Source organism: Heterodontus francisci, chromosome 14, assembly GCF_036365525.1.
Source record: "Heterodontus francisci isolate sHetFra1 chromosome 14, sHetFra1.hap1, whole genome shotgun sequence".
Classification (NCBI taxonomy): domain Eukaryota; kingdom Metazoa; phylum Chordata; class Chondrichthyes; order Heterodontiformes; family Heterodontidae; genus Heterodontus; species Heterodontus francisci.
Window position 1 is genome coordinate 90,316,189 of NC_090384.1, and position 26,470 is coordinate 90,342,658.

A 26,470-nucleotide genomic window follows, 5' to 3' on the forward strand; every position below is an offset into this window, starting at 1 on the left:
TTTGAGATGCTCAGTGGATATGAACGCGCTACAGAAATTCAAGTCCTTTCTTTTTTTCTGAACATGATACGCTTATCTGGTTTCCATATGTGCGTATGTCTAGCAGTAGGCCCTGGATATCAGCCCCCTCCCCCACCTGCCCCCATGGAGTTCTTTGTCTAATTCCTCATCTGGGGATGCCAAGGTCAACTGTAGATACCACCTGCAAGTTCCCTTCCAAGCCACACACCGTGCTGACTTGGAACTGTATTTTCATTCCTTCATTGTCGCTGGGTCAAACTCCTGGAACTCCCTTCCTAATAGCACTGTGGGTGTACCTACACCACATGGTCTGCCGCAGTCAAAAAGGCAGCTCACCACCACCTTCTCAAGGGCAGTTAGGGATGGGCAATAAATGCTGGCCTAGCCAACGATGCCCACATCCTGTGAAAGAATAAGAAAAACATGATAGACAAGAGAACTTCCTGATGTGCATTATGATTTAAGAAAGACTGGGAGAAATTACTCGACACAGAGGGTTATTGGAACAGGGAATGCTTTTCCACCGCAAACTGCTGAAGCAGAAAAATGTGTCTTTTCAGTGCACTAACAGAGGCAGAAAAAAGATTATGAAGTGAGAACTGGGCAATGGCATTAGGAGTACAGGATCAGGAGGAGGCCATTTAGCCCTTTGGGCCATTCAATGAGACCATGGCTGATCTGTGACCCAACTCCACAAACCCACCTTTGTCCCATATCCCTTAATACCTTTGATTAACAAAAATCTATCAATCTCAGATTTAAAATTAACAATTGATCTAGCAACTATTGCCATCTGCAGAAGACAGTTCCAAACTTCCAGCACCGTTTGCACGTAGAAGTGTTTCTTAATTTCACTCTTGAAGGTCCTGACTCTAATTTTTCGATGATGACCCTCGTCCTAGACTCCCCAACCAGCAGAAATACTTTCTATCTATTCTATCTGTTTCCCTTAATATCTTGAATTGTCGGTTGGTGGGTGAGGCCTCCTGCCCAACGTAAAATTTCGGTCTTAGTGCTTGTAGCTGTTCCGCATTTCACCCTTTCAAATACTACATTGATTTTGATCATATTATGATTGCTATTAGATAAATGTTCCTGCACAGTTAGGCTGTTAACTAAATCTGGCTCATTGTTCATTACTAACTCTAATGTGGCCTTCCCCTTGTTGGTTCTGTGACATATTGTTGCAGAAAACCATACTGAATACAGCCAACTCACAAGCTTTTTGACATGCGCTAGTCTGCTTACCCCAATCTAAAAGTTAAAATCCTCCATTAAAACCACTCTGCCTTTACTACATGTTTGTCTGATCTCTATACTTATACAATCTACCACTTCACAGCTGCTACCAGAGGGTCTTTACACAACTCCCACTACAGTCTTGAATCATTTTTTATTTCTTAATTCTACCCATAAAGACTCAACTGCCACCTCCCTTCTCATTATAACGTCTCTCATAACTGAAGTGTTTTCACCCTTAATCACAAAGGCTACGCCTTCCCTTCTACCATTTTCCCTATCTTTCCTGTAGACCTTATAATCTTGTATATTTAGTTCCCTGTCTTGTAGCCATGTCTCAGCAATGACTATCGTGTCTAACCTCCAAGTTGAATTAGTTTGCATTATCTTAGCAAAGAGCCAACACAGACATGATAGGCTGAATGGCTTCCTTCTGTGCTGTAAAATTCTACGCCAATCGATCCAATGAACTACCAAGGAGTCTTTTTTTAAATATTATCTTTATATAAATGAACCATATGTTAGCAACAGAGAAAACATTTGATACAATTTCACTGCTTCAACAATCATTTTATTGCTCGAAATTACAAACTTGATGAAGCATCTCACACATTATACCAGATGTCATAGCCATTTGAATCACTTTGCAAACAAGTATCACATAGAATTTTCAGCACAGAAACCAGCTATTCAGTCCAGCTTGACTGTGCCAGTGGTTGTGCTCCACACAAGCCTCCTCCTACCCTACTGGCGTAGCCTTCTATTCCCTTCTCCCTCATGTACTTATCTAGCTTCCTCTTAAATACGTCAAACACAGCCTTGAAGCTACTCATGAAAAGTGCCAAGCAACGTGCAAGAAGATAAGTGACTATGTAGTCATTTCAAAAACATAAAAGGATTCATTATGCACTGCAACAAATGATATGCTTAAGCATTGGTGTTCCTCTTGAACATGTTACACCAGTGAAGTTGTAGCAACCTAAAGAACTCAAACAGCCGGTCTGCTCTTTGTGACGGAGCTTTCTTCAAGAGTAATGCATTCATCAACTCAGCAGGTGGCGCTTGTTATTATGTAACGTGTCCACGACTGAAGGCCTGGGCTGGGAGTATCAACATAAGAGCAACATACTTAAAGTGACCATATTATGGCATAATATGCAAAGATGAGCAATCTTGAGTGCAGTGCAAATTCTGCCTGTGCTTTGTACAACAAAATACAATTTATTGCTTTTCTGTTGGGCAGCACAATCCCCCCTCAAATATAAACGGATTCTAAAATTTTGGAATCTTTTTCAGATCTGTATTGATCTGTAGTCAGGCATGTGCCATTGATGAACAAAGAAACGGTCAGGAATTTTGGACGTAGCCAAAGCAGCTCAATAAACGCTCAGCTCGAGCAAATCAGAGGAACACGAATGTTGTAAGTCCATAACTCAGAAATGGAATTCCAAAGTCAAATTAGAATGGAATTCAGAGTCTCAGAAAACAATTGTTTTATTCAGTTACACCATATAGGTAATGAAAGATCACATGCTGTCATAGTATTTGCATTAACATTGTGGGCGGCACAGTGGCGCGCACCGCAGCCTCACAGCTCCAGCGACCCGAGTTCAATTCTGAGTACTGCCTGTGCAGAGTTTGTAAGTTCTCCCTGTGAACCATGTGGGTTTTCGCCAGGTGCTCCGGTTTCCTCCCACAGCCAAAGACTTGCAGATTGATAAGTAAATTGGCCATTATAAATTGCCCCTGGTATAGGTAGGGGGATGCGGTAGGAATATGGGATTAATATAAATGGGTGGTTGATGGTCAGCACAGACTCACTCGGTGGGCCGAAGGGCCTGTTTCAGTGCTGTATCTCTAAATAAATAGTGATTTTAAATAAGGATCCAACTTCTGTACGATTACTCTCTTATCTATATAGTTAACAGCAACTTGCATTTATATAGCGCCTTAACATAGTAAAACTTCCCAAGAGCACTGCCAGACAAAATGTAACACCAAGTCATGTAAAGTGATATTTTGACAAATAACCAAAAGCCTGATCAAAGAGGGAGCCTCTAAGGAGCCTCTTAACAGAGAGATAGAGAGGTGGATAGATTTAGGGAGGGAATTTCAGGGTTTAGGGCCTAGACAACTGAAGATGGTGGAGTGTTAAAAATCAGGGACGCTCAAGAGGCCAGAATTAGAGGAGCACAGATATCTCAGAGGGTTGTAGGACTGGAGGAGATAACAGAGATAGGGAAGGGTGAGGCCATGGACGGACTGAAAATAAGAATAATTTTAAAATCGAGACATTGTTTAACCAGAAGCCAATGTAGGTCTGCGAGCACTGGGGTAATGGGTAAATGGGACGGTGCGAGTAAGGACACAGGCAGCGGAGTTTTGGATGACCTCAAGTTTTTGGAGGGTAGAATTCTGACTGTGCTAGAGGTAAGCATTGTCCCAATTCTACTAGAGGTAACAAGACCCTTGCTCTGTTCCAGGAAACCAGTTGGCAAAGGTTAGAACTGGAGCCAATCTTTAACTCTGTAAATAAATATAGAAGTGTATAAACATGACAAGCATACACCACCTAACCCCAACAACCAGTTTTAGTCTGTGTCTATTTATAGGGCTCAAGTGAATCCCCAGTTAATACTCACCATCTGCATATAATTAAACACAATTAACAACTCTCCCATGTTCTGTCCCCTGCCCAATTCATTAGATGTCCCAAATGCGTTTTGTCTATGATGCCCTCCAACAGTCAAACAGCCTGCGTACACTCACTCTCAAATTCATATGAATCAAAGGGGCATGTGGGCAAAGGATCGGAGACAGAGACAGCGCTTTCAGGAGAGATAGAGAGGTGGGGTGATTGGGGTTTGTGGGGGGTGGGGGGGGGGAAGGGAACAGCACAAGAACATTTCTTTTCCATTAAATTTTGAAAACCATGTTGACATATTCTTGCAATTGTTCAGGTGGTCTGCACATAGGGCGATGTTGCACAGTCGGCTCCAGCACAGCTGACATCTATTTCAGACATCTAGTATTTTGCAGGATGGCACTTGGTTTTTGCCAGGTTACACAGTGCTGCTTTTAATTTCATCCGTGAAATCAACAACGCCCTATGCCAAAAAAAGACTTCAAAGCTTTGTCTCCAACCCATATGCCCTGTTTCTACTTAGGATGAGATGAGAAGCATAACACTAGGAGCTGTAGTTCTGCCTGAACAACAGGGGATTTTAGTTTTATATATACAGTACCCTACGTAATAGAAATTAAATGTTGCCATCTGTATTTGTTCCATGGCCATGAGGAAAACATCACATTTTCCACAAACATTCACCTCGATAACACACTGCGTCTGAAATTTCAGATTATTACAAGGTTCTTTTTAAGTTGGCATCTGTATCTGTTCTGGTGCAGTGCGAGTCAGCACCACTTTGTTACACTATTGGCTCCACATCATTCTCAAAGCAGGGGCAGGCAGAGCACTGTACATGTACTTCGACTCACGTGCAAAGCTTCACTCAATGGCACCCAAATGCTCGTGAAATTTTAATGTTTCCCTTGCAGTTATGCTTCAGCTGCTGTGTAATGAAAGCTGTGGCTCAGTTGGTCGCACTCTTACCTGAGTCAGAAGATTCTGGAACACAGAATAATCTGAAAGGCTACTGCAGTACTGAGTGAGTGCTGCACTGTCAGAGGTTCCGCCTTTTGGATGAGATGTCAAACCAAGGACCCGCCATACTCTCAGACAGTTGTAAAAGATCTCATGGCACTATTTTGAAGAAGAGCAGGGGAGTTATCCCCAGTGTCCAGAAAAATATTGATTCCTCCGACGTCATCACAAAAACAGATGATCTGGTCATTATCACATTGCTGTTTGTCGGAGCTTGCTGTGTGCAAATTAGCTGCCGTGTTTCCTACAGTGCAAGTGACTACACTTCAAAAGTACTTTGTTAGATTTGGGACATCATGACTAGGCACTATACAAATGCAAATCTTTCTTTCAAACTGTCTGCAGGAGGTGCTCAAAACCAATCAGAGGCCACTTCAGTTTCATTTATACCGAACTCTTCATGTCATGTTAAGCAAAAAGCCCCAAATACAAACCAATAAGTAAATCTGGTCCATACTGTACTTAAGACAACAACATAACCAGTAAGTTTGGGTTCCGCCAGGGCCACTCGGCTCCTGACCTCATTACAGCCTTGGTTCAAACATAGACAAAAGAGCTGAACTCAAGAGGTGAGGTGAGAGTTACTGCCCTTGACATCAAGGCAGCATTTGACCGAGTATGGCATCAAGGAGTCCTAGTAAAACTGAAGTCAATGGGAATCAGGGGGAAAACTTTCTGCTGGTTGGAGTCATACATAGCACAAAGGAAGATGGTTGTGGTTGTTGGAGGTCAATCATCTCAGCTCCAGGACATCACTGCAGGAGTTCCTCAGGGTGGTGTCCTAGGCCCAACCATCTTCAGCTGCTTCATCAATGGCCTTCCTTCAGTCATAAGGCCAGAAGTTGGGATGTTTGCTGATGATTGCACAATGTTCAGTACCATTCGTGACTCCTCAGACACTGAAGCAGTCCGTGTAGAAATGCAGCAAGACCTGGACAACATCCAAGCTTGGGCTGATGAATGGCAAGTAACATTCATGCCACGCAAGTGCCAGGCAATGACTATCTCCAACGAGGCTTGGAGGGCCGAATGGCCTGTTCCTGTGCTGTACTGTTCTTTGTTCTTCTTTGAGAGAGAATATAACCATCTCCCCATGACATTCAATGGTATTACCATCGCTGAATCCCCCACTATCAATATCCTAGGGGTTACCATTGACCAGAAACTGAACTGGAGTAGCCATATAAGTACTGTGGCTACAAGAGCAGGTCAGAGGCTAGGAATCCTGCAGCAAGTAACTCACCTCCTGACTCACCAAAGCCTGTCCGCCATCTACAAGGCACAAGTCTGGAGTGTGATGGAATACTCTCCACTTGCCTGGTTGGGTGCAGCTCCAACAACACTCAAGAAGCTTGACACCATCCAGGACAAAGCAGCCTGCTTGATTGGCACCCCATCCAAAAACATTTACTCCCTCCACCACCAATGCACAGTGGCAGCAGTGTGTACCATCTACAAGATGCACTGCAGCAAAGCACCAAGGCTCCTTATACAGCACCTTCCAAACCCGCGACTTCTACCAGCCAGAAGGACAAGGGCAGCAAATGCATGGGAACACCACCACCTGCAAGTTCCCCTCCAAGTCACACACCATCCTGACTTGGAACCGTATCGCTGTTCCTTCACGGTCGCTGGGTCAAAATCCTGTAAGTCCCTTCCTAACAGCACAGTGGGTGTCCCTACCTCACATGGACTGCAGCAGTTCAAGAAGGCAGCTCACCACCACCTTCTCAAGGACAATTAGGGATGGGCAATAAATGCTGGCCTGGCCAGCGACGCCCACATCCCATGAATGAAGAAAAAAAAGTGTGAAAATTAAATTTCTTGTGCTCTTTTCAGTGCATGAACTCAATATGGCGATTACTTAACATCAGTTTCCCTCTTACTGGTAGAGTTCCTGCTTTTCTCCTTGCTAATTGGCTGTTCTCCACTTTGATTATACACCAATCACTTAAAGCAAAAACCTTCCCTCCAAATTCAATTTTCTCCCTTAACACATAGCAACAAAAAATTCTTCAAGTCACAGCATGATGCCATCCGTGACTATCCCATAATTTAACACTAAACAAGAGCAATTCAAAACTTACTCATAAAATGTACCCATTCTACTTTCCAATTATCCAAAGTCCCAGTTCTGAATACTGTAAATTGCTGCTTAAAAACTCATGAAAGGTTAGCGGGCAGCCGTAAGCTTAGTAATTAGCAAGCCACCATCCCTTCAAACTGACTGCAAGATCAAGACCATCAACTCACACCTCCCCCGATAGACTGTCTTAACTACCCTGAATTGAGTGTAATGAACAATCCTGTCTCAGCATTTATAATCAGATAATTACTGAAACATCTTGTACAGGAATATGAATTTATATATTAGACGTATTAAGCTTGTACATTAAGAGTGTATAAAATAGATTACCTGATCATTTGGGCTGAATTTTCCCAGCCCCCGTGGAGATGGAGTTGGAGGTGGGGTTGGGGGGGGGGGGGGGGGGGGCTGCTGGGAAAATAGGGGAGAGCCACTTTAGGATGGCTCCCCAGTGCATTTCCGCCACCAGGGTACTTTGCCAGGGGTGGACTGGGAATAGGATAGGCTGCCCTCTCCACAGGGTGGGCAGCCAATTAAGATGTTTAAGGCCCCAACTAGGGCGATTTTGCAGCCTTGCCAGCAATTTGCCAGGGCAGAGCGACTATGCACCATGTGTGGAGGCTGCCAGCTCGGTAGAGGCAGCCTCCCTGCAGCAGGTCGGGGGCGATCAGAGCCAGAGGCTCCATACCCAATGACAGGGGCGCATGGATGAAAACAATTTTCCCATCCACTCCAAGGGCCCTACCAACTTCAGCCCTCATCACTTTTGATTTTGATCCATGTCTCCGAGGGCACCTCCATGTTCCTCAGCAGCTCCCACCTCTGCTGATGGGGCTGCCAAAGCTCCAGAGCTGCTGGCCCTCTGATTGGGCCTGCAGCATCAGGAGCTCACCTGCTGTGCTTCCAGAAGGACATAGTAAATAGGAGCAGGAGTAGGCCATTCAGCCCCTCAAGCCTGCCCCGCCATTCAATAAGATCATGGCTGATCTGTCCCAGGCCTCACTCCTCTTTCAAGCCTGCTCTGCATAACCCTCAACTTCCCTGTTCCCTGTTATTAATTCCCCAGTCTCATCCTCTAAGGGTCCCACACTTACTTTAGCTACTCTCTTCCTTTTTATATACCTGTAGAAACTCTGACTGTTTTTATACTTCTTGTCGATTTACGCTCATAATCAATTTTCTCCCTCTTCATTAGTTTTTTAGTCATCTGCTCCTGGTTTCTAAAAAATTCCCAATCCTCTGGACTACCACTAGCTTTCGCCGCATTGTACATCTTTGTTTTTGATTTCATACTCTCCTTAACTTCCATTGTTATCCACGGGTGGTTCATCGTTCTCATCGAGTCCTTCCTTCTGACTGGAATAAATGTTTGCTGAGTGTTATGAAATATCTGCTTAAAAGTCTGCCACCGCTCATCTACTGACTTTCCCTTTAGTCTATTTTCCCAGCCCGCTTAAGACAATTCTTTCTTCATACCTCTGTAATTGCCCTCGTTTAAGTTGAAGACAATGGTTTGAGACCCGAGTTGCTCACCCTCAAACTGAATTTGAAATTCTACTATGTTATGATCACTTCCCCTTAGAGGATCCTTAACTACAAGATCTCTTATTAATCCTACCTCATTACACATTACCAAATCTAAAATAGTAGGTTCTGCAACATATTTTTCTAAGAAACAATCTCTGATGCTCTCTACAAAGTCGTCTTCCATGTTAGCCTTGCCAATTTGATTTGTCCAGTCTGTAGCAGATTAAAATCACCCATGATAATTGTAGTGCCCTTCTTACAAGACTCCATTATTTCCTGATTAATACTTTATCCTACAGGGAAGCAATTCCTCAGGGGCCTATAGACCACTCCCACCCATGATTTCTTTCCTTGCTTGTCCTCATTTCCACCCCAAACTGATTCTACATCACGATCTATTACACCTATGTCATTACTTTCAACTGCACTGATCCTCTCCTTTATTAACAAAGCTACCCCACCTCCTTTTCCTTTCTGCCTATTCTTCCGGAACGTTGAATATCCTTGAACATTGAGTTTCCAATCCTGGTTCCTATTGCTGTTGGGGAGGATTTAAACTAGAATGGCAGGGGGATGGGAACCTGAGTGGGGAGACTGAGTAGGAGGAAACAAGGATAGAAACTAAAGACAGGAAACAGAAAGGCAAAAGTGGAAGGCATAGAAACCAAGGGCAAGAAACAAATAGGGCCATAGTGCGAAATAATGCTAAAATGACTAAGAATGTTAAAAAGACAAATGTTTCAATGTGCGGAGTATTCACAATAAGGGAGACGAATTCACCACGCAAATAGATGTAAATACGATATAGTTGTGATTATGGAGAAATGGCTGCAGGGTGACCAAGTATGGGAACTGAACAGCCAGGGGTATTCAATATTTAGTAAGGACGGGCAAAAAGGGAAAGGAGGTGGAGTAGCATTGTTAGTAAAAGAGGAAATCAATACAATAGTGAGGAAGGATATTAGCTCAAAGAATCCTGATGTGGAATCTGTATGGGTGGAGCTAAGAAACACCAAGGAGCAGAAAACATTGGTGGGGATTGTATATAGACCCCCAAACAGCAGTGGTGATGTAGAGGATGGCATTAAACAGTAAATTAGAGACGCATGCAATAAGGGGGCAACTGTAATTATGGGTGATTTTAATCTACATATAGATTGGGCAAACCAAATTAGCAATAATACTGTAGAGGAGGAATTCCTGGAGGGCATACGTGATGGTTTTTTGGACCAAAACGTTGAGGAACCAACTAGAGAACAGGCCATCCTAGACTGGGTATTGTGTAATGAGAAAGGATTAGTTAAGAATCTTGTTGTGCGGGATCCCTTGGGGAAGACCGACCATAACATGATAGAATTCTTCATTAAGCTGGAGAGTGAGAGAGTTGATTCTGAGACTAGGGTCCTGAATCTACATTAAGGAAACCATGAAGGTATGAGGTGAGAGTTGGCTATGATAGACTGGGGAACGTTACTTAAAGGGTTGACAATGGATAGGCAATGGCTAGCATTTAAAGAGTGCATGGATGAATTACCACAATTGTTCATTCCTGTCTGGCGCAAAAATAAAACAGGAAGGGTGGCTCAACCGTGGCCTACAAAAGAAATTAGGGATAGTATTAGGTCCAAGGAGGAGAAATATAAAATGGCCAGAACAAGCAGCAAACCTCAGGATTGGGAGCAGTTTAGAATTCAGCCAAGGAGGACAAAGGGATTGATTAAAAAGCGGAAAATAGAGTATGAGTGTAAGCTTGCACAGAACATAAAAACTGGCTGTAAAAGCTTCTATAGATCTGTGAAGAGTAAAAGATTAGTGAAGACAAATGTGGGTCCCTTATAGTCAGAAACGGGAGAATTTGTAATGGGGAACAAAGAAATGGCAGACCAATTAAATACATACTTTGGTTCTGTCTTCACAAAAGAGGACACAAATTACCTCCCAGAAATGTTGGGGAACATAGGGTCTAGTGAGAAGGAGGAACTGTATGAAATCAGTATGAGTAGGGAAATGGTGTTAGGGAAATTGACAGGATTGAAGGCCGATAAATCCCCAGGGCCTGATAATCTACATGCCAGAGTACTTAAGGAAGTGGCCCTTAAAATAGTAGATGCATTGCTGGTCATTTTTCAAAATTCTATAGACTCTAGAACAGTTCCAACGGATTGGAGGGTAGCTAATGTAAACCCACTATTTAAAAAAGGAGGCAGAGAGAAAATAGGGAATTATAGACAGGTTAGCCTGACATCAGGAGTGGGAAAAATGCTAGAGTCCATTATAAAAGATGTAATAGCAGAGCACTTGGAAAACAATGATAGGATCAGACAAAGTCAACATGGATTTACGAAAGGGAAATCATGCTCGACAAATCTACTGGAAGTTTTTCAGGATGTATCTAGTGGAATAGATAAGGGAGAACCAGTGGATGTAGTGTATTTGGACTTTGAGAAGGCTTTTGATAAGTTCCCACATAAGAGATTAGCATGCAAAATTAAAGCACATGGGATTGGGGGTAAGGTACTGACATGGATAGAGAACGGGTTGGAAAACAGGAAACAAAGAGTAGGAATAAACCGGTCTTTTTCCGAGCGGCAGGCAGTGACTGGTGGGGTACCGCAGGGATCAGTGCTAGGACCCCAGCTATTCACAATATATATTAATGATATAGATGAGGGAATTAAATGTAATATATCCAAGTTTGCAGAAGACACAAAGCTGGGTGGGAGTGTGAGCTGTGAGGAGGATGCAGAGAAGCTCCAGTGTGATTTGGACGGGTTGAGTGAGTGGGCAAGTACATGGCAGATGCAGTATAATGTGGATAAATGTGAGGTTATCCACTTTGGTGGCAAAAACAGAAAGGCAGATTATTATCTGAACGGCGATAGATTGGGAAAGGGGGAGGTGCAGCGAGACCTGGGTGTCCTTGTGCACCAATCGCTGAAAGTAAGCATGCAGGTGCAGCAGGCAGTTAAGAAGGCAAATGGTATGTTGGCCTTCATAGCAAGAGGATTCGAGTACAGGAGCAAGGATGTCTTGCTGCAATTATACAAAGCCTTGGTGAGACCACATCTAGAGTATTGTGTGCAGTTTTGGTCTCCTTATCTGAGGAAGGATGCTCTTGCTATGGAGGGAGCGCAGCGAAGGTTCACCAGACTGATTCCTGGGATGGCAGGACTGACATATAAGGAGAGATTGGGTCGATTAGGCTTGTATTCGCTCGAGTTTAGAAGAATGAGAGGGGATCTCATAGAAACCTACAAAATTCTAACAGGACTGGACAGACTAGATGCAGGAAGGATGTTCCTGATGGTGGGGGAGTCCAGGACCAGGGGTCACAGTTCAAGGATAAGGGATAAGCCATTTAGGAATGAGATGAGGAGTTATTTCTTCACCCAGAGAGTGGTAAACCTGTGGAATTCTCTGCCACAGAAAGCAGTTGAGGCCAAATCATTAAATATATTCAAGAAAGAGTTAGATATAGTTCTTAGGGCTAAAGGGATCAAGGGATACAGGGAGAAAGCGGGAACAGGGTACTGTGCTTGGATGATCAGCCATGATCGTATTGAATGGCAGAGCAGGCTCGAAGGGCCAAATGGCCTACTCCTGCTCCTAGTTTTCTATGTTTCTATGGTCATCCTGCAGCCACGTTTCTATGATAGCTCTCAAATCATATTCATTTATTTCTATTTGTGCCATCAGCTCATCTATCTTGTTACAAATACTACATGCATTCAGATAAAGAGCCTTAAGCTTTGACTTTTTATCATTTTTACCTACACTGGTTCGAATTTCTGCTGTACTCTTATGCTTATATCCTCTGTCCCTTTCTGTCACACTCTGATTAATGTATGCCCCTTCACTACCTGCATCTCTGCTCTCTCGTTGCTTTTCAACTTTTTAAACTTCCCTTCAATTGAGCCCTCCCCCCAACTATTTAGTTTAAAGCCTTATCAACAAACCTAGTTATATGATTTGCTAGGACACTGGTCCCAGCATGGTTCAAGTGAAGCCCATTCCAATGGAACAGCTCTGTCTTTGCCCAGTACTAGTGCCAGTGTCCCATGAATCTGAACCCATTTCTCCCACACCAATCTTTGAGGCACGCATTTACCTCTCTAATCTTATTTACCCAATGCCAATTTGCACTTGGCTCAGGTATTAATCCAGAGATTATTACCTTTGTGGTTCTACTTTTTAATTTATCCCCGAGCTGCTCATAGTCCGTCAGCAGAAACTCTTCCCTGATCCTACCTATGTCGTTGGTACCTACGTGGGCCACGACAACTGGATCCTTCCCCTCTCACTCCAAGTTCCTCTCTAGCCCAGAAGAGATGTCCTTAACCTTGCCACCAGGTAGGCAACACAGCCTTCGGGACTCTCTACCTTTTGCTGCAGAGAACAGTATCTATTCCCCTAACTATGCTATCCCCTATTACTGCTACATTTCTCTTTTCTCCCCCAATTGAATGGTGCTCTGAACCACGGTGCGGTGGTCAGTTCGCTCATCCTCCCTGCAATCTGTGCCCTCGTCTATACTGGGAGCAAGAACCTTGTACCTACTGGACAAGGGCACTGACTGGAGACCCTCCAAAGCTAAATTCTGGATCCCCATACCTGCCTCACTCGCAGTCACATCCTCCTGTCCCTGTCCATGGTCCAAATTTGATGTAATTAATCTAAGGGGTGTGACTGTCTCCTGAAACACAATGTCCAGTAACTCTCCCCCTCCCTGATGTGTTGCAGCATCTGCAGCTAGTGTCTGCAGAGTCTCATCAACTCTGAGCCGAAGGTCCTCGAGCAGCCAACACTTGCTGCAGATGTGGTCACCGTGGATCGCACCGACGTCCACCAACCCCCACATACTACAGCTGCAACACATCGCCTGCCCAGCCAACTCTATTCTATTTAATTAATTAATTTGGATCTCACCAGGACAGCGAGCTCGGAGGTGGCCAATTAGGAGGCTGTCTCCTGAAAGACTGCACTGCCACTAAGTGTGGGTTCAGGGCTCCCATTTGGTCCCGATGTTGGGGTCCTGAAACGTGAAAAAATCCAGCCCAAAATCTCGCTACTATTTGTGAGGTCTTGTTGTGTTCAAATTGTCCATCTCTATAATTGGCTCCTTTGCATTCTGTACAAGTGATATCATGGACCAGAATTTCTTTTCACAAATAGCATCAGAATCCTACGAGTGTGGAAAAATTATTTATCTGAATTGTATTTTTATATTAATGATAAGAATTATTTTTTAAAACAAGCAGTAGAAAGAAAAACTAAGATGCTTACATAGTTAATGTAAAATCTGATAATTGATTAGAGTGTGTGAGCTTTCCTAAAGGCACAGTAGGTAAAGGCACCATACAAAGCCATAAGAACCAGAAAGTCTAAAGTCCTGTGCTGGGTTAGTTGATCTTATCTGGGACCTCAAATGTTGGGCCTCAGCATCCATGGTCTAGGAAGGAAAAACAAGGTAATCCAGATTTCCTGCTCCTGATGGCTATCCAGTGACATAATAAAGTAAGAAATATCAGTAGGAGTAGGCCATACAGCCCCTCCAAGCCTGCTAAGCCATGTGGTAACATCATGATTGATCTTCAACCTCAAATCCATTATTCTGCCCTATCTCTGTATCTTGTGAACCGGTGCTAGAGAATTCTCATGTGTTTGTTGAGTCACAACGGGTCTGGTCGGGACAGCCTGCTAACACACATTGTGCAGTCACACAGATGAGGAACAACGTCAAAGGTTTGTCTGCATCCATGGAAACACGTAGCAAAAAATGGCAGTGCTTTCAGGACAATAGAGAAATAATAATTTTATACCAAGTGCACAGAGGGAGAGAAATGATAGAAGTTCAAAACTGAAAGAAAAAATGAAGTGGAAGTCAAGAATTACATGGAATTTTACAGCACAGAAAAAGGCCATTCAGCCCAATTGATCCATGCTGGTGTTTATGCTCCACAAGAGCCTCCTGCCGCCTCACTTCATCTTACCCAAACAAGATATCCTTCTATTCCTTTCACTTTGATGTACTTACCTAGCTTCCCCTTAAAAGCATCTGTGAAAAGTGAAAGAAATTCTGGGTTGAAAAGTCTGATTTACCTTTGTTGAACAATTTTCAGTGGAAAAAAAAATCAAATTTTGCTCTCACACACACACTATGTCACTGATTGAGGCTGGGGTAAAGTTTCAAATACCAAAATATCTGAACTTCCTAATTTTCCCAATGAAGATTATCGCCAACTAGCCGTTCGATAATTTAGGTTTTGTTTTTGCTACATCTACTTAATATCAGCTTACGTACTTATGTTACAAATCAAATAAATTATTTTGTGGAATAAATTATATTGCAGGAAAATAAACACTGAAAGTGAAGCTAGAGGGCAGTCAACCACACAGTTGCTGGGTTTTAGCCTTCAACTAACCGTCACATTTCTCTTCAGATGATTGCCATTACCATGTGAAGCCACAGCTGTAAGGTATAGTTGCAAGTAATTACTTAAATTTTCTGCAATGCTTCACAAATCAAAGTCAGACCACGTCAAAGTTCATCCACCAGACATTTTCTGATAAAAAAAATCAGCGAAAACTACAGATTGAATTTATAGAATCACAGAACCTTACAGCACCATAAGGGGACCATTTAGCTTATCATGCCTGTGCTAGCTCTTTGAAAGAGCTGTTCAATATAGTCCCACACTCCAACATTTTCCTTATAACCCTGCAAATTAGTTTTCTTTAAATACATGTCCAATTTCCTTTTGAATGTTTCTACGGAATCTGATTCCACTGCCCTATCAGGTAGTGTGTTCCAGATCTTAACAGTTCTCTGATTAAAATAATTTCTCATTCCTCCTCTACTTCTTTTGCCAATTATTTTAAATATGACTTCTGGTTCCTGATCCACTTGCGTGAGGAAACAGTTTCTCCCAACTCACAGAAAAGCTATCATATCTAAAGCATGCGTCTTAGTAACTCTTTAGTAACAGAGGCTGACTTTATGTAAGCAAAAGCCTGATCTATGACGATTCACAGGGCTGTGTCAAATCTTTTATATTTTCCTGAATGGTCATCAAAGGTTGGCTGCTTTATTGGAAGTTTAATGACCCCAGCTTCTCGCACATTCGTTTGGTGTGATGCCTGCCAGCTTCATTGTAATTTGTCAATGATTTCTGAAGCTAGGCAGTGGTGCAGTGGTAATGTCACTGAACTCATAATCTAGAAGCTGTGCCTAGAGACACTTGTTCAAATCCCACCGTGGCAGCTGGAGAAATTTAAATTCAAATAATTAATAACAATCTGGAATTGAAAGCTTGTCTCAGTAATGGTGCCATGAATCTATTGTTGTTAAAAACTCCATCTGGTTCACTAATGTCCTTTAGGGAAGGAAATCTGCTGTCCTTACCTGGTCTGGCTTGCACATGACTCCAAAACCAGTGCAATGTGGTTAACTCTTAACTAACAACTAGGCCTAGCAAGCCAGGCAATTAGGGTTGGGCAACAAATGCTGGCCTTGCCAGCAATGACCACAACCCATGAAAGAATTTTTAAAAAGTTACCAGACTAGTAATTCAGTCGTCCCAGACTAATGCTCCAGAGAATGAATTCAAATCCTACCACAGGGGATTTTAAATTCAATTAAATCTGGAATAAAATGCTAATAATGATCATGAAATTACCGGATTGTTGCAAAAACCCATCTGTCTCACTAATGCACTTCAGGGGAAGAAATCTGCTGTCCTTACTCAGTCTGGCCTACATGTGACTCTGGACCCACAGCAGTGTTGTTGACTCTTAAATGGTTGTATCAAACCACTGCCAAAAAGTCAAACAAGCATAAAACTGGACAGACCACTCGGCATGGACCTAGACACCAGAAACAACAAAGGCACGCCCTTTTTCAACCCTGCAAGGTCCCCCTCACCAACATCTAGGAACTTGTGCCAAAATTAGGAGACCTGTCCAATGGACTAATCAAGCAACAGCCTGCCATAGTCATACTCACTGAATCATACCTTACAGTTAATGTCCAGATTCCTCCATCACCATCCCTGGGTATGTCCTATCCCACCAGCAGGGCAGACTAACCAAAGGTACACAGGCAGGTACAGTGGTATACAGGCAGGAGGCAGTGGCTCTCGGAGTCTTCAACAAAGACTCTGCGACTCATGAAGACTCATGAATTAAGGTCAAACACAGGCAAGGAATAAATGTTCCTCCATATTGTACGCTACTTGGAAAAAGCACTAAGAGTAGCAAGGTTACAGAATGTACTTTGGGTGAGGGATTTTAAAGTTCATCACCACGAGTGGCTCAATATTACCACTACTGGCTGAGTCCTGAAGGACGTATCTGCCAGACTGGGCCTGCGGCAGGTGGTGAGCCAACAAGAGGGAAAAACCTACTTGACCACGTCCACACAAATATACCTGTCATATATGTATCTGTCCATGACAGTATAGGTAGGAGCGACCATCACACACTCCTTGTTGAGACAAAGTCCCATCTTCACACTGAGGATGTCCTCCATTGTGTCGTGTGGCACTACCACAGTGCTAAATGGATAGATTCAGAGCAGATCTAGCAGCTCAAAACTGGCATCCATGATGTGCTGTGAGCCATCAGCAGCAGCAGAATTATACTCAACCACAATCTGTTACCTACATTGCCTGGTATATCTCTCACGCTGCCATTACTATCAAGACAAGGGACCAACGCTGGTTTAATGAGGAGTGTAAGACAGCATGCCTGGAGCAACACCAGGCATACCTAAAAATGAGGTGCCTACCTGCTGATGCTACAACACAGGACTACATGCATGCTAAACATCAGAAACAGCATGCTATAGACAGAGATAAGCAATCTCTGCAGTCTTGCCACATCCATTCGCGAATGGTGGTGGACAATTAAACAACTAACCAGAGGAGGAAGCTCCAAAAACATCCCTATCCTCAATGCTGAGCAATAATCTGTTCACTTTTGCTCAGTTGGGGTTCCAGCAGGGTCGCTCCATTTCAGACCTCTTTACAGCCTTGGTCCAAACATGGACAAAAGAGCTGAACTCAAGAGGTGAGGTGAGAGTGACTGCCCTTGACATCAAGGCAGCATGTGAACAAGCGTGGCATCAAGGAGCCCTAGTAAAATTGAAGTCAATGGGAATCGGGGGAAAAACTCTCCACTAGTTGGAGTCATACCTAGCACAAGGAAACATGTCTGTGGTTGTTGCAGGCCAATAATCTCAGCCCCAGGACATCACTGCAAGAGTTCCTCACTAGTGTCCTAGGTCCAACCATCTTCAGCTGCTTCATCACTGGCCTTCCCTCTATCATAAAGTCAGAACTGGGAATGTTTGCTGATGATTACATGTGTTCAGTACCATTTGCAACTCATCAGATACTGAAGCAGTCTGTGCTCGCATGCAGCAAGACCTGGACAACAACCAGGCATAGGCTGATAAATAGCAATGACATTCACACCAGGTAAATGCAATGAATATCTCCAACAAGAGAGAATCTAACCATCTCCCATTGACATTCAGCGGCATTACCATCATTGAATCCCCCATTATCAACATCCTGGGGGTTACCGTTGACCAGAAACTGAACGGGACCATCCACATAAATACTGTGGCTACAAGAGCAGGTCAGAGGCTAGAGATTCTGTGGCTAGTAACTCACCTCCTGACTCAGCAAAGCCTGTCCATTATCTACAAGGCACAAGTCAAGAATGTGATGGAATACTCTCCACTTGCCTGGATGAGTGTAGCTCCAACAACACCTAAGAAGCTTGACACCATCCAAGACAAAGTAGCCCGCTTGATCGTCACCCCAACCACCACCTTAAACAGTCTCACTCCACCACCCGTGCACAGTGGCAGCAGTGTGCACCATCTACAACAGGGTTGTCCAACCTTTTTGGTTGGAGGGCCGCATTGCGATTTTTGCTTAGCCCAGGGGGCCAGTGAGAAAATTTTGAAATATAAAGGAATTAAAAATTTATCTTACTAATAAAACCAACAACTACTGTGTATTTTTGTGAAGCTTTAAATGAGAAGACGAATTTATTGACTTACTTTCTCGTCACTATATTGAAAACTGATTTAGTGACATACCTGGCATTGGTTTTGCTTTAATAAGTAGTCAATCTCTGCCCACAGACTTGATGTGGCAATGCAGAGTATTCTGGATAGATGTCCACCTTTCAGCAGAAACCTTGATCTCTCTTCCCCCTCTCCCCGCCGTGTGTGTGTGTGTGTGTGTGTGTGCGTGCGTCTTGTTCTCTCTTCCCTCCCTCCTCCCCCCTCCTCTCTAGGACTAGGGGACAAAGATTGAAAGTTTTGTGCAAAAGATGCAGGAGGAAATATGAGGAAGCACTATTTTACGCAGCGGATGGTAATGACCTGAAACTCGCTGCCCACAAGGGTGGTGAAAGTGGAGATGATCAATGACTTCAAAGGGAAGTTGGATGGCCACCTGAGAGAAATAGACTTGTAGGGCAACAGGGATTGAGCCAGGCAGTGGGACTGACTGCATAGCTCCGTGGAGAGCCGGCATGGGCTCCATGGACAGAATGGCCTCCTTCTGTGCCGTAAGTAAATGACAATTCGACTCTCTTTCCCCCTCTATCTCTCTCTCCCCCTCTCTGTCTGTCTGTCTGTCTCTCCATCTCCCTCCCCCTCTCTCTGTCTCCTTCTCCCCACTCTCTCTATCCCTCTCCACCAGTACTTCTCCCCCCTCTCTCTCCAGCCCCCGTGTCTCCAGTGTTCCCCGTTCCCCACTCAGTGTTCCCACCCTCTCTGTCCCCCCTCTCTCTGTCTCTCTGTCCACCCCCGCCCTCTCTCTCACACTTGCAGAGAGTGGAACACTCTTTTAAAGTTCTTTTTAAAGTCGCTTCTTTCAAAAAAGATCACTGTCAGTTTTAGAGCCAACAGCTGCCATCATTGGGAACAGCCACTTCCCTACAGACTCAAGGTTTTCCGGCAAGCTTTTTAAAAAAAAAGTCAGACGCCACCAGAAAACCCCAAGTCTGTTTGGAAACCGCTGATCCCGATGTCAGCGACTGTCACCTGTGTAACTGACAGCACAATAGTTTAAAAGCCAGACTGACAAAGGGAAATTTCTCATCTCCAGTCACGGTGAAGATGAAGAATGGCCCCGGGAACAGTTTACACCCACGGGCCGGATGGAAACATTTGGCGGGCCGGATCCTGGCCCGCAGGCCGTATGGGGGACAACCCTGATCTACAAGATGCACTGCGGCAACTTACCAAGGCTCCTTCGACAGCACCTCTACCACCTAGATGGACAAGGGTAGCAGACGCATGGGAACACCTGCAAGTTCCCCTCCAAGCCACATACCATCCTGACTTGAGTTATATCGCCGTAACCTCACTGTTGCTGCGTCAAAAGCCTGGAACTCCCTCCCGAACAGCATTGTGGGTGTACCTACACTACATGGACTGCAGCATTTCAAGGTGGCCTACCAACACCTTCTTCGGGGCAATTAGGGATGGGCAATAAATGTTGGCCTTGCCAATGAAGCCCACATCTCAAGATCGAATAAAAAATTGCGGAATTTGAAATTAGGTGCTAAGCATGACATAGATCACAGTTCTAACGGCTAAAGTATTACAGGGGAAATGTGACACCTTAAGCTTGGTGGAGAGGAAGCTCAGGTTTATGTGGGGTTAATATTCTACTACAAATTTTAGAAAGCAGAAAGCCCAGTGCCCTTCCTAAGGTCAACCCTGTACCTCATCCCATATTGGCTGGCTCAAACACCAGTAGAGATGGGAAATAAGTCACCTCCACTGCCAGTTAGACATTGGTGTACAGAGAGATCAGCTATACTTGTGTGGAGAATGGAGGCACAGTATAAACCATCCAGCAAAAAATAAATCTGTTCCAAAAACAAGATGACTGGAAGAAATGCTCATGAACTACCTTTCTCCTCCTTTAAGATGTTCCTTCAAACGTACCTCTTTGACCAAGCTTTTGCTTACCTGTCTTAATACCTCTACATGTAGCTCGGTGTCAAACTTTGTTTGATTACTCTCCTGTGAAAGGTGCTTTTTAAATGCAAGATGGTGTTTTAATTACAGTATTGGATTTTACTCAAGTATCAGAATTATTTTGAGGTCTACTGGTATAGTGAGAGATGTTGCAGGATATCAGTGACATTACAACAATGGAAAAAGGACGAAGTAAATAAAAATGAGTAGTCAGACATAAAAAGGTCAACAAGCTTGAAGGAAAGAGCAAAAGATATTTTCAGTGTTGCTTGAAAAATGGACATTATGCAATCTGAGATGCTAAATCCCTGTTGATGATGTACCAAGTCTGGCAGATGGCATGGGTATTTCATAAATATGGAAGGTTAGGAAGATGAATAACATAACTTGTCCATTCACTGTGGCTGCTGGAATGTTGGTCCTGCACTGCATTTGTGGCTTTCTGAAAAAGGACATTCTGACACCATCGCAAAAAGTATAGCTTTACATTTGATTGGTACCATAAAATTAATCAACAGACCATGCTTGGGGGATTTCTTATTTTGATATACTTTGTGAGATTAAAGATGCTAAAAATACGTGTTTGAGAAACAATGTGAAATGCAGTACCACCACTGACAAGCCAATGTAATTACAAACTCACATAAGCAGTGTCGATTATAAATCTGAATTTATTAGGGACATTTAACAGTGTGGATAAAATAGGTGATTTTAAAATGAGGACTGATGTCCATGCACCCTGGTTCCATTATCTCCCACCCTCTAACCTCAATTCATCTACAGTCTACACATGAGCTCCCTTGTGGAACACTGCAAGTGATTAACTGTGAGAAAGTAATAATTAAAGTACAGTTATCCCAACCAATGTGCACCACCAAACAGTGTGTGGATTTTGGGGGAAAAGGAAGTGGAGAGAAAAACCTACAGTGGAAGGAAAAATAACTAACACAAATATTTTTAAGAAAAGTAATTTTTTAAATTAAAATTATGAACACGCCAGATTTTCAGACTGTTTCCTGCTTGACTGATTTCACAGCCACAATCCTGAATTTATTCAAAACATTTGTTAATTCTCACTTTGCAACTGAGCAGCTGTTCAATGATGTTCCATGTGAAAATTAAACAGGCGAAAGAAAAGGGTTTTTCTTTCTAGTAGTGTTGCTGGAAGGCGCCAAATAAGCAATGGCTGGTGGCAGAGGACACAAACTGAGGCTCGGAGCAAAGGATTAGTGCCAATTACTATTACCCAAGTTACTGCTAACCAAATAAGACATCTGTTCTGCATAACCAAACAATAAAACTGTAATTAGGTTACATACAAATACTTTTGCTATCTGTTTGGCCTGGCTTTACAATCTGCTGAGAAAAATTACTTATTATTCCACCAGACCCATGTGGGATGTAGTTATTTTCTAATCATACAATTCATTTGGGATCATTTTAACACAAATTTCTTATTGGGCTTATGTCAATCTTCATTGAGTTAACCTTTTCAGAATGGCAAGAGACAGCTGGCATAGGGACTACTTTCCTCAGGTTTTTGTACTTGCATACATATATGCATGTACGTGCAAAATATCACCCTACTTATACACAGCAGAGAGAACAAACATCGACACAATGCCATTTCGTTGTGTATCTGGCACTACACATTTTATTATTGTAGTTAGGGAGGAAGGGAAGTGGATATTAATAAAAAGCAAAAAGGAAAAATGACTGCAAAAGTTCTTACTGCAGTAAATAAAATTACACATTTCCCCAGTCGTCAATATATAATAGAGTTTCTGGAGGTGGCTCCAGCAGGAACAAAGCTTTCCTGAAAGTGCTAATGAGACAACAAAAGCCATTTAATGAAAATGGTGTGCAGCCAAACACAAGCAAATTTAACATCATAAGGCAATCGGTCAATCACGCTGGGTATCAGTGGCATGTTGATGACATCAATGAGGCACCCCCATCAGCCAATTAAGCAGCTGCTTCATTAATAAGCTCTAACTTGACGTCAGTCATGTCAGTGATAATGCAGTGATTTACAGGGAATTTTGGTTATAAGACTTGAAATACTCCTCAGCTCTTTGACCATCCTTGACAATTATATCCCTGACTATCATTGACAATTATATCCCTCAAGTATATAACCATACAAAAAAAATGCAGTGTGTGCAATTAGAAATGTTTATCATTTCACATCATTGTTAGCAACCACATTTTGAATTTATATAGTGCCTTTAACATGGAAAAATGTTCCAAGGTACTTTACAGAGGTGCAATCTGCTAAAAATGGAGGCAAATCAAAATCTTGGTCAATGAGGTGGGTTTTAAGAAAGGTCATAAAAGAGGATAGAGCGTGAAGAGATAGACGGTTTTAGGGAGGGAATTCCAGAGTGTGGTGCAGAGGCTGTTGAAGGCAAAGCCACCAATGGCGGAGTGAAGGAATGCACAAAAGGCTGGCGTTAGAGAAATCGTGAATTGGATGAGTGAACTGTCGCACTGAAGAAGGTTTGAGATTAGGAGGGCCACAATAGGATTTGAAAATGAGGATGACTGTTTTAAATTTGAGGCACCGAGGTCCAGGTGTCAATGTAGGTGAACAAGGATAAAGATGATGAGTGAGCAAGAGTTGGCATGAGTCAGGATGCGGACTGTATAATTTTGGGTGAGCTGAAGTTTATAGAGGGTGAAGGATTGGAATAAGCAAGTCTGGAGGTGGCAAAGGCATAGATGAGGATTTCAGCAGCAGATGAGCTGAGGCAGAGACAGAGGCTGGTGATGTTACTAAGATGGAAGTAGGCGGTCTTTGTGATAGAGATGGACCATATATGGCTGAAAACTCTGTTAGCAATTGAACAGGCACTGAGATTGTAGAGAATCTCATTCAGTCTGAGACAATGGCCAGAGAGGGGATAAAATCTTTGGCAACGGCATGGAGTTTGTGGCCAAAGACGATGGCTTCAATCTTCCAATGTTTAACTGATCGAAATTATAAGGTAATTCAAGACTGGATATTGGGCAATCAGTCTGACAACACATAGTCCATGGCACAGTTGCTGAAAAGAAGTCAAGAGAAGAGTTGGAGAAATTGAGCTAGGTGTCATCACAGTATACATGGAACGATGTCCCTAAGGGACAACCTCATAATCTATGAGAAAAAGGCCTAATTACTAACTTATTTCCTGAACTTTGAGCTGGAGCTCAATGCAATGACATTGCTAAGGTGAAAAAGATTGAGAATCACAAATAGTTTCTATTATTTGAGAAAACATCCACGAGATAGAACAAAGACTGCTAAGTTCTAAAAATATCTTTCCCATGGAGCAAAATTCCTCAAAAGCCTGAAAGGAAAGAGCATGACATATACATATATATTAAAAATCACAGTCAACTGATGTCAAGCCATCATCTTAGTCAGAATGCAATAGCAAGACATGGCAGATACAGAGCCGGCATCAAAATAGTGATCCGTCAGTCTTAATAAGTTAGCTCTTCTGCATTCGTCAGAAGTCTGCACCTTGAGCCATTCTTTCTTTTCAGGTATATAAAAGCAAAATACTGCGGATGCTGGAAATCTGGAATAAAAACAAGAAATGCTGGAACCACTCAGCAAGTCTGGCAGCATCTGTGGAAAGAGAAGCAGAGTAACGTTTCAGGTCAGTGACCCTTTCTTTTCAGGTGATTGGTGACTCCTGCAGAGGAAAACAATTATCCCGAGAGAAAATTCTAGAAACAGGGGAAAAAAACAACATCCGATGATTAAAGGTAACTCTATAGAGTTACATCTATAGATGCCACGTGAAAATAAATACCATTTTATCCCATGGAGACAACAGCATAGACAAGCTCAACACTGCAGTTTTGGCACTGTTAAGGCCTGTTTCAAACTATCCTGTCAGGGCTCTGTACAGATTTTTTTTCTTCATTCATGGGATGTGGGTGTCGCTGGCTAGGACAGCGTTTATTGCCCATCCCTAACTGCCCTTGAGAAGGTGGTGGGAAGCTAGCTTCTTGAACTGCTGTAGTCCTTGGGGTGTAGGTACACCCACAGTGCTGTTAGGAAGGGAGTTCCAGGTTTTTGACGCAGTGACAGTGAAGGAACAGCAATATATTTCCAAGTCAGGGTGGTGTGTGACTTGGAGGGTAACTTGCAAGTAGTGGTGTTCCCATGAACCTGCTGCCCTTGTCCGTCTAAGAGGTAGAAGGAGCCTTGGCGAGTTGCTGCAGTGCATCTTGTAGCGGGTACAGACTGCTGCCACTGTGCGTCATTGGTGAAGGGAGTGAATGTTGAAGGTGATGGATGGCCTGCCAATCAAGAAGGCTACTTTGTCCTGGATGGTGTCGAGTTTCTTGAGTATCATTGGAGCTGTATTCATCCAGGCAAGTAGGGAGCATTCCATCATACTGCTGGCTTGTGCCTTGTAGATGGTGGATTGAGGAGTCAGGAAGTGAGTTACTCTCCACAGAATCCCCAACTCTGACTTGCTCTTGTAGCTATAGTATTTATGTTGCAGGTCCAGTTCAGTTTCTAGCCAATGGTAACCCCCAGGTTGTTAATAGTGGGGGATTTGATGCTGGTAATGCCATTGAACATCAAGGGGAGATGGTTAGATTCTCTCTTGTTTGAGATGGTCATGGCCTGGCACTTATGTGGTGTGAATTTTACTTGCCACTTATCAGCCCAAGCCAGGACTTCCAGGGCAACTCCTCCCTAAAGTATACCCCTGTGCCACCACCTCTGGTGGGTCAGTCCTGCCGGTGGGACAGGACATACCGAGAGATAGTGACTAGTCTGTGGGACAGCTCTCCCAATTTTGGCACAAGCCCCCAGATGTTAGTAAGGGGGATTTTGCAGGGTCGACAGGGCTGGGTTTACCATTGTCGTTTCCAATGTCTCGGTCGATGCTGGGTGGTCTGTTTGTTTCATGCATCTTCTTACACTTTGTAGCAGCTTGATACAACTGAGTGGATAGCCAGGCCATTCCACAAGACAGTTAAGAGTCAACCACATTGCTGTGGGTTTGGAGTCACATGTAGGTCTGATCAGGTAAAGTCAGCAGATTTCCTTCCCTCAAGAACATTAGTGAACCAGAAGGGTTTTTACAACAATGGTTTCAGGGCCACCATTAAGCTAGCTTTTAATTCCAGGTTTGTTAATTGAATTTAAATTTCACTATGTGCCATGGTGGGATTCGAACCAGAACATTGGAGCCTAGGCCTCTGGATTACTAATCCAGTGACATTACCACTATACCGCTGCCTACCCCTGTTCACTATGTAAATGGTGGTATGAAAGAAAGCAAATATATATATATATATAAAGAGAAAAGCTTAGCGATTCGTGCGATTGCTGAATGCATCCCTATCACTGCCCAGGCTGGCATTCTAAGTAATGTCATAATGCCAACAATTCATAGAAGTACAGACAAACAAACAAAAGAACACATTTCTTTGGAAATATGCAAAGGTATGCTCATCAATTATATAACCCTGCCTGGTCTTTATTCATAATCTGCACACCCGAACAGTATCTTTTTAATTTGACTATTCTTTCAATGGCATAATATTTTGATTTCTAATTAAGTCAATTAGTTTCTAAAAACTAAAAATTAAGGTAGGGCAAAACCAATATATTGTAAAAAGGCAATAAAACAGGATAATTTTAATGATAACCCTGTTCTCCTGGATTTGAGCAAAATCTGAAGCATTTTTAAACATCATCCATAAAAATGAATTGCATGCTGTTTAATCAGCATAACCAATGATTTATGTGGTGGAAGAGTTTAAAACTGCAGTTAGTATCACATTAAGTATCAGCGAATATTCCAACTTCTCATATTTTCACTGGGTAGGGATAGCAGGGATTTGTTGTGTTGTGATGATGTCAATTGCAAGACCAAGCAATGCTGCTGGGTGATTGGGCAATCAGATTTCC

General features: G+C 43.1%; 1 protein-coding gene across 6 annotated transcripts in view; it reads right to left on the minus strand.

Annotated features, from left to right (window-relative positions):
- The window catches only part of LOC137377146 (neuron navigator 2-like), a 984,055-nt gene that overhangs the window by 430,951 nt on the left and 526,634 nt on the right, over nt 1–26,470 (minus strand). The gene's annotated exons all lie outside the window — the stretch shown is intronic.